The 9671-nt window shown below is 38.7% G+C and overlaps 1 pseudogene across 1 annotated transcript in view; it reads left to right on the forward strand.

Moving 5' to 3' along the window:
- Positions 1-1045, forward strand: part of LOC100588682 — a 104116-nt pseudogene extending 103071 nt beyond the window's left edge. Inside the window, exon 2 of the transcript XR_001115306.2 lies at positions 69-1045. The product of XR_001115306.2 is annotated as a 40S ribosomal protein SA pseudogene (transcript). The remainder of the gene's footprint in view (positions 1-68) is intronic.
- Positions 1046-9671: the final 8626 nt, after the last annotated feature.

The raw sequence follows: 9671 nt of genomic DNA on the forward strand, positions 1-9671 counted from the left end.
CGCCTTTCCACGCTATCTGTAGGGGGTGTCCATACGGCGTTGTTCTGGATTCCTGTCGTAACTTAAAGGGAAACTTTCACAATGTCCGGAACCTTGATGTCCTGCAAATGAAGGAGGAGGATGTCCTTAATTTCCTTGCAGCAGGAACCCACTTAGGTGGCACCAATCTTGACTTCCAGATGGAATAGTACATCTATAAAAGGAAAAGTGATGGCATCTATATCATAAATCTGAAGAGGACCTGGGGGAAGCTTCTGCTGGCAGCTCGTGCTATTGTTGCCATTGAAAACCCTGCTGATGTCAGTGTTATATCCTCCAGGAATACTGGCCAGAGGGCTGTGCTGAAGTTTGCTGCTACCACTGGAGCCACTCCAATTGCTGGCCGCTTCACTCCTGGAACCTTCACTAACCAGATCCAGGCAGCCTTCCGGGAGCCATGGCTTCTTGTGGTTACTGACCCCAGGGCTGACCACCAGCCTCTCACGGAGGCATCTTATGTTAACCTACCTACCATCGCGCTGTGTAACACAGATTTTCCTCTGCGCTATGTGGACATTGCCATCCCATGCAACAACAAGGGAGCTCACTCAGTGGGTTTGATGTAGTGGATGCTGGCTTGGGAAGTTCTGCGCATGCGTGGCACCATTTCCCGTGAACACCCATGGGAGCCCATGCCTGATCTCTACTTCTACAGAGATCCTGAAGAGATTGAAAAAGAAGAGCAGGCTGCTGCTGAAAAGGCAGTGACCAAGGAGGAATTTCAGGGTGAATGGACTGCTCCAGCTCCTGAGTTCACTGGTACTCAGCCTGAGGTTGCAGACTGGTCTGAAGGTGTACAGGTGCCCTCTGTGCCTATTCAGCAGTTCCCTACTGAAGACTGGAGTGCTCAGCCTGCCACGGAAGACTGGTCTGCAGCTCCCACTGCTCAGGCCACTGAATGGGTAGGAGCAACCACTGACTGGTCTTAAGCTGTTCTTGCATAGGCTCTTAAGCAACATGGAAAAATGGTCGATGGAAAATAAACATCAGTTTAAAAAAAAAAAAATGGAGTGCCTGTCCCCTCCCATCTAAATATCCCTTATAATGGACCTTTGAATGAGCTCTGTCCATATTAACCAGAAACAATCTATACTTATCAGTACTGCGTTCCACCCCCAAACATTTAAAATAATTCAAAGCATGCCTAAATGTATGAGAGGCTGGTGATTTTTACTATAAAATATATTTATTTTTGGTCCTGATGAATTCATATTTACAATAAGACTGATATTTAATTGTTTTAAATGAAAGGTGTTAATTTAGATCAGAGACAAGAATGAAAAGAAGAAGGGTGTCACAAATTAAGATTTGGAGCACTTTGATGAGGATCTTAGATTATTTGAAGGTGTGAGGCTTGATAACCCAAAGAGATGAAAGTAAACAATGGAATTGGAAGAGCATAACATATTTCAGAGTAATAAGAGCTGACATTTATTGATTACTAGGTATATGGCAAGTAGCATAATGCTTCATATGCATTATTTAATTTTTGAGGTAGTCATATAATACAGATAATATCATTATTCCAACTTTAAAGATAAGCAAACATTAAAAAAATAACAAAATGTTAAATATCCTTAAATGTGATTATGTAAACCATTATTTTATGTAGTTTACTTTGTTCACATATACCTCAACCTGTACCAAACAACAACAGCACAACATTTAAGATGACTTGCAAAGATAGATAAAATACAGCATAATAAAACACATTAAAAAAAGACAATGAGGCAAAATGACGATATGTTAGGAAAATGGGAGGAGCCAGAGACAGTAGGGTATACAAAACAAGCAATAAAATAAGCACATTTGCTAAAAATTGGCCACATTAAATCCAACATGAATGAAGAAACAGTAAATTACAAGATTCATGAGGTCCATAAAATAAAAGTAAAGCAACTTTTGGAAAAACTCTTTTGCTACTGCTATTGAGACCAGAGAACATTTTCTCTAAGGAGGCCTCATAAATCATAACAGTATTAATCACTAACAATTAATTCAGTACTTTGCCTCCCTTACCTCATTTAATCTTCATAGAAAACCGGTATTATTCTACTTTCAAAGATGAGAAAACTGAAGCACAGAGAGGTTAAAGAAATTGCTTAGAGTCGCACAGCTAGTAAGAAGCAGAACTGTGATCCCAACCCAGGTCTATCTGGGTCCCCAGCCATGGCTTTTATACTAAATCACATCAATTCTTGCAAGTTTCCATGCAGTGTACACTGGAATGCATTGGAAAGGGATTTTCCTGTTTCTCACCACTCCCCCCAATAGGCTGCAATGAAATAATTCCAGGCAGAATTAGGCAACGACAATTCCATTTGTTGTCAGTCTAATCAAGAGTCAAGAATGGATGAAGCTGGAAGTCATCATTCTCAGCAAACTAACACAGGAACAGAAAACTAAACACCGTGTGTTCTCACTCATAAGTGGGAGTTGAAGAATGAGAACACATGGACACAAGGAGGAAAACATCACACTTCAGGGCCTGCCGCGGGGCTGGGGGCAAGGGGAGGGAGTGCATTGGGACAAATAGCTAATGCATGCAGGGCTTAAAACCTAGATGATGGGTTGATAGGTGCAGGAAACGAACAATGCCCATGTATAGCTATGTAACAAACCAGCACGTTCTGCACATGTATCCCAGAACTTAAAAAAAAAAATAAATAAATAAATAAAAAAGAATCTATGTCTCTCACTTAATTCTTTTTAGGACACAGCCTTAGAACAGAATGTCACAGTTTGCTGGACAGTCTGTTATGTTGTGAATGGATAACAGGGATGGGGTGAGGATCACCTAAGTCCCCTGGATAACTAGTTGTGTCTTGGATAGCCATAGTCCCAGGCTGGTTGCTTCAGGGCTCATAAACTTGCTCAATGATCTAAATAGATGGCAGAAACCACGATCATCAGCTGTCCTTGCTCTTCCAAAACTACCTGAGCCTGGTCAAAGGGGTGCTACCACTTTGCCGTCCATTCTCGCCTCCAGTTGTAGAGCATAACCCTTGCCCATTTGTAAAGGGCTCCATGAAAATATTGGAGGTATTTGTGTTTCTGTACACAGCCCAAGTGTGGCCACACAAAAGTGGAGAAAGGAGAGTGAGGGACAGGATCGGGAAGGGGTATCTGGCAGGTGCAGTTCAAGTAAACACATAAATATCTCTCTTACATATCAAATACTTCTGTTTGTGACTGAATGTCCTTCTGAGTTGCAGCGTGATGACTAACATACTGCAAATGAGAACTTCATTAAAAAAAAACTTGGTATGAAACAGTGTGATAGGATTTGAGATTCATTTCTACATTACATTAGATAATAGAAGAAAAACAAGAGCTGAAGCTGCTTGAATAAAAAATGCCAACAGTTGTAAATCTTTAATTGGATGTGAAAAATAGCCCTGGACTTCTTTTCTTTTTTGTTACCAGCTTTGCTGAGGTTTAACTGATGTACAATAAACTGCACATATTTAAAGTGCATAATTTGACAAGTTTGACATACGTATATACCTGCAAAACCATCACCACAATAAAGAGTGACCCTATAGATTATTCTCAAAAGTTCCCCCTTGTCCCCTTCTACCCGCTTGTCACTCACCTCTTTCCTGGCCAACGCTAATCTGCTTTCTGTTACTATAGATTAAATTGCGTTTTCTACACAAGAGTTGGCAAACAACATGGCCTGTGGACCAACGGCCTGTTGTTGTAAATAAAGTTTTATTGAAACACAGCTGCACTCATTCATTTATGTGTTGTCTATGGCTGCTATTGTGCCATAATACCGGAGTCCAGCAGTTGCATCAGAAATTCTATGGTCTCCAATATTTACTGTCATGCCCTTTACAGAAAAAGTCTATTAACCCTCATTCTAGAGTTCATGTAGGTGGAATCATAGGGTATGTACTTTTTTTTTTTTCTGGATTCTTTAATTCACTATAGTTATTTTGAGAGTCATCCATGTTGTTGCATGTAACATAGCTTTTTTATTTTATTACTGTTATTTTTTATTACTGGGCAATAATCCATTGTATGACTATACCAAGATTTGTTTATTTATCTACCTGTTGATGTGCATTTGGATTTTTCCAGTTTGGGGCTATTATAAACAAAGCTTCAATGGACTTTCATATGCAAGACTTTGCTTAGCCATACTCTTTCTTTATTTTTAGACAAATACCCAGGAGAGAAATAATTGGCTTGTAGAGTAGATGTATGTCTAACTTGACAAGAAACTGCCAAAAAGTTTTCCATTTGATAGATCCATTTTTTTTATTCCCACCATCAGTGTATGACAGTTTCAGCTCCTCCACAACCTTACCAATACTTGGTATGGTCAGTCTTTTAAATTTTCATCATGTTACACAATACTTTGTGCAGTGGTATCTCATTATAGTTTTAATTTACATGTTATTCATTCCTAATAATGTTGAACATGTTTTAATGTGTGTATTTTCCATCTCTGTATATAAATGTGTATATATATATATGTAAAGTCTCTATTCAAATCTTTGCTTATTTTTGTTTGGCTGTTTGTTTTCTTACTGTTGGGTTTTGAGAGTTCTTTATATCTGAATACAAGTCCTTTGTCAGATATATGATTTGTAAATATTTTATTCTAGCCTGTAGTTTGTTTATTTTAACTGTTTTTTTTTTTTTTTTAATTTTGAGACCAGGAGTTTTAAATTTTGACGAAGTCCTATTTACTGTTATATTCCTTATGGATTATACTTTAGATGTTTTATTTAAGAAATCTTCACCTAGCCCAAGGTCACAGAGACTTTTCTCATGCTTTCTTCTAGCAGTTTTATGATTTTAGGTTTCATACTTAGATCTGTGATCCATTTTGAGTTACTATTTATATATGGTGTGAAGTATGGATAGTTTTTTTTTTGTTTTTCTTTTTTTGGCATGTGGATATTTAATAGTCTCCTCACCATTTGTTAAAAAGACTAGATGAGGTCGGGAGCAGTGGCTCACTCCTGTAATGCCAGCACTTTGGGAGGCTGAGGCGGGTGGATCACGAGGTCAGGAGTTCAAGACCACCCTGGCCAAGATGGTGAAACCCCAGTCTCTGCAAAAAACACAAATATTAGCCGGGCACGGTGGCAGGCACCTGTAATCCCAGCTACTTGGGAAGCTGAGGCAGGAAAATCACTTGAACCCAGGGGGCAGAGGTTTCAGTAAGCCGAGATCGCACCACTGTACTCCAGCCTGGGCGACACAGTGAGACTCCGTCAAAAAAAAAAAAAAAAAAAAAAGACTAGGTGATAGTGGACTAGATGCAGAAGATGGCTGACTAGATGCAGCTGCCACCGAGGGACCCGGACAACTGGCACACTCCTAACAGATCTCCGGAAGGCAGAGTGGACGGAGGGAAGACACAAGCTGAGCTCAAGGAAGAGGAAGCTGGGTACCCTGCAGAGCCCTACTGTGCACCTGGACTCCTTCCTGACATCCAACGACTACTTTCGGGAGAACGGATGAGTTGATCCGGAAATTAGCAACCCGCTCTCACTATGGGCTTCTGGAATTACAATAGCAGGAGACCCTTCCACACCATGGACACTTAAGTTGTCAGGGATAGCTGCTTCGAGAAGTGGTAGGGGCAGCACACCAGGTGATGCAGAACCTAGAGCGTTTGGTGCTGAGCGTCTGTAGCAGACGTGGCCAGGGATGGCCACCCTTCTAGGCTCTCTTTGCTCCCATACGAGACTTTAGCCCCAGGGGAACAGTGGGGCCTAACTCTGCAGGGCGGTCTTGACCATCAGATGGGGCTGGTCCAACCTGAGCACTCCTGGGTCGACTGACCCCTTCTGGGGCTTCAACTTGGCTGTGCCTGCTTGCAGGGCAGCCTCAGGTGCCCTGGTGACCCATATCATAGCTCCTGTGCTGGTGGAACATGCCTGGCTGACAGAGAGCTCCAGCGGGGTGGCCCCTCACAGCCATGCACCAGCCTGCTTGCTCCCTCCACTCACTGCAACTTCCCTGGGCCCACAGCAATCTTCCACATCGCTTTGCTGGCTCATGTGTGCGTGGGTAGGTTTTGCTTTCCCTGCCCTACCAGTATTAATATCAAGTTAAATAAAAAGAGGCTATGTTAGTATCAAGGTAGATATCATTGAAAAGAATATTATCAAGGGCAAAGAATGTAGTTTCATAATGATAAAGAGATCAACTCATCAAGGAGACATAAAAGCCCTAAATGTTGATGCATCTAATATTAGATATTCAAAATTAATTAAGCAAAAACTGGTTCAAATATAAGGAGAAATATGTAAATTTCAATAACTATAGTCAGAAATTTTAATATTTCACTCTCAATAATTAATAAGAACACTAGACAGAAAATCACTAAGAACAGCCCTGTCGACTAATTTTATGTAAATGATATTAGTGATGTCACAAAATACTCCACACAAGTGCAGAAGAGACGTTGTTGCTGAGTGTACACAAAACATTTACTAAGACAGACCATAATCTAGATCAAAAAACAAATCTCAATAAATTTAAAAGAATTTAAGTCACATAGAAATATGAGCCACAATGAAATTACAAAAAGAATGCATAGCAGAAAGTTCTCTAGAGAATGTTTAAGTATTAAGAAACTAAAAAACACACTACTAAAAAACTCATGGGTGAAAGAAAAGATGAAAATAAAATACAAAACATTTTGAACTTAATAAAATAAAAAGATAATATGTTGGGATTTGTTTGATGCCACTAAAACTGTTCTTGGGGTGGACGAGTTAGTAATTACTGCCTAAATGCTTACAATAGAAATGAAGAAAGAGCTCACAGTAATGACCCCAGCTTCCACTTTAAGAAACTAGAAAATGAAAAGTAAATTCAATCTAAAATAAGAAAGAAAAGTAAAGATCAAAACTGAAATCAATAAAATTGGAAATGGAAAAGCAATAGTGATAATTAATGGGACCAATTTTACTAAGAATATAAGTAAAATAAGTAGACCTCTAGCCACAGTGATCAGAAAGAGAAAGGATATAAATTACCAACATCAGGAATGAGAGAGGTGATTTCACTACACATTTACAAAAATAATCAAAGGATAATTAATGAATGTTATGAATAACTTTATACCAAGGAATTTGACTGCTTAAAGGAAATAGACAAATTTCTGGAAAGACGCAAATTACCAAAGCTCACTTGAGAAGAGATAACCTAGTTAGACTTGTATCTACTAAAGAAAGTGAATTTATAGTAAAAACATTTCTACAAAGGAAAACCTAGGCCAAGATCATTTCACTGGTGAATTCTACCAGTATTTAAGAAAGCAATTATACCAATTAAACAGAAACTTTTTCAGAAAATTGACAAGGAAGAAACATGCATAGCTCATTCTGTGAGGCCAGTATTAACCTGATACTAATATCAGGCAAAGACATTGCAACGGAAGGTAACCATAGACCAATATAATTCATGAACATAGATGCAAACATTTTAAAAAGATTTTTAGCAAATCATATCCAACAATATATAAAAAGCACAATACATTATGACAAAGTGAATTTTATACCAGCAATTCAGGTTTTGTTTAACATTAACAAATCAATCAATGTATTTCACCATATTAAAATGCTGGAAAAAAATTAAAAGATTATCTTGGTATACACAGAAAAAGCATTTGACAAAAATCTGTCACTTATTTCTGATTAAAAACAAAAAAACAAAAAACTCTGAGCAAACTAGGAATAGATCTTTCTCAACCAGATAAAAGACATCTACAAAAACAACATCAAAACTGGCTAACATTATACATAACTGTGAAAAGCTGAGTGATTTCCTCCCAAGATCAGAGAAAAAGGCAAAGATGTCTGCTATTGCTATTATTACTTCTAATCAACACTGTACTGTGGGTTCCAGCCAGTGCAATCAGGCAATAAAAATGAATTTTAAAACATCCAGATTGAAGATGTAGAAACAAAAGTGTCTTTGTTCACGGATGACATTGTCATATATCTAGAAAGTTAAATGGAATCTACACAAAACCCCTAGAACTAAAAAAAATGAGTTGAGCAAGATAACGAGATCCATATATAAAAACCAATTGTGTTTCTATATATTAGTCGCACAAAAAAATGGAAATTTAAAATAAAATATGGCATCGAAAATATGATGGGAACAAATTCGACAAAAATGTGAAAGACATGTCTACTAAAAACTACAGAAGAGTGCTGAGAGAAATGAAACTATTTAGTAGAATCATAGGTCAAAAGAGTCAATACTATTAAGTATTGACTTTTTGCCCAGGCTAGAGTGCAATGGCACAATCTCGGCTCACGGCAACCTCCCCCTCCCAGGTTCAAGCGATTCTCCTGCCTCAGCCTCCTGAGTAGCTGGGATTACAGGCATGCGCCACCATCCCGGCTAATTTTGTATTTTCAGTAGTGATGGGGTTTCTCCATGTTGGTCAGGCTGGTCTTGAACTCCCGACCTCAGGTGATCCGCCCCTTGGCCTCCCAAAGTGCTGGGATTACAGGCATGAGCCACTGCGTCCGGCCCAGCAGTGTATTTTCTAAAAATTGACAAGCTAATTTAAAAATTCATATGGAAATGCAAAGAACATAAAGTATCCCAAAAAACATTAACTAAAACAAAAATGGAGGGCTGGTTCTTCCTGATTTAAATACATACAAAGCTAGAATAAACAAGAGTGTAGCGTATTCTGTAAAAATAAACAAATAGATGAATGAAACAAAATAGAGGGTCTAGAAATGTTCCCATGCATATTCAGCCAGTTGATTTTTAACAGAAATGAGAAAGTCTTATCAGTGGATAGCCTTCTTTTTTAACCTTTATTTTAAGTTCAGGGGTACATGTGCAGATTTGTTATATAGATAAACTTGTGTCATGGGGGTTTGTTGTATAGATTATAAATCATCACCCAGGTATTAAGCCTAGTACCGATAACTTATTTTTCCTGACCTTCTTCCTCCTCCCACCCTCCATCCTCTGATAGGCCCCAGTGTGTATTGTTCCCCAATATGTGTCCATGTGTTCTCATCATTTAGCTCCCACTTATAAATAAGAATATGTGGTATTTGGTTTTCTCTTTCTGCATTGGTTGGCTAAGGATAATGGCCTCCAGCTCCATCCATGTCCCTGCAAAGGACATGATCTCATACCTTTTAATGGCTGCGTAGTATTCCATGGTTTATATGTGCCACATTTTATTTGTCCAGTCTATTATTGATGGGCATATAAGTTGATTCCATGTCTTTGCTATTGTGAATAGTGCTGCAATGAATATACACGTACCTGTGTCTTTATAATAGAGTGTTTTATATTCCTTTTGGTATATACCTAGTAATGGAATTGCTGGGTCGAATGATATTTCTGTCTCTAGGTCTTTGAGGAATCACCACACTGTCTTCCACAATGGTTGAACTAATTCACACTCCCACCAACAGTACCTAAGTGTTCCCTTTTCTCCACAACCACACCAGCATCTGTTATTTTTTTACTTGTTTTTTCCTTTATCATTTCAATAGGTTTGGGGGGGAACAGGTGGTGTTTTGTTGCATGAATAGGCTCTTTAGTAATGATTTCTGAGATTTTGGTGCAACCATTACTGAGCAGTGTAGAGTGTACCCGATGTATAGTCTTTTATCCTCCAC

The sequence above is a fragment of the Nomascus leucogenys genome, chromosome 2 (assembly GCF_006542625.1).
Source record: "Nomascus leucogenys isolate Asia chromosome 2, Asia_NLE_v1, whole genome shotgun sequence".
Classification (NCBI taxonomy): Eukaryota; Metazoa; Chordata; class Mammalia; order Primates; family Hylobatidae; genus Nomascus; species Nomascus leucogenys.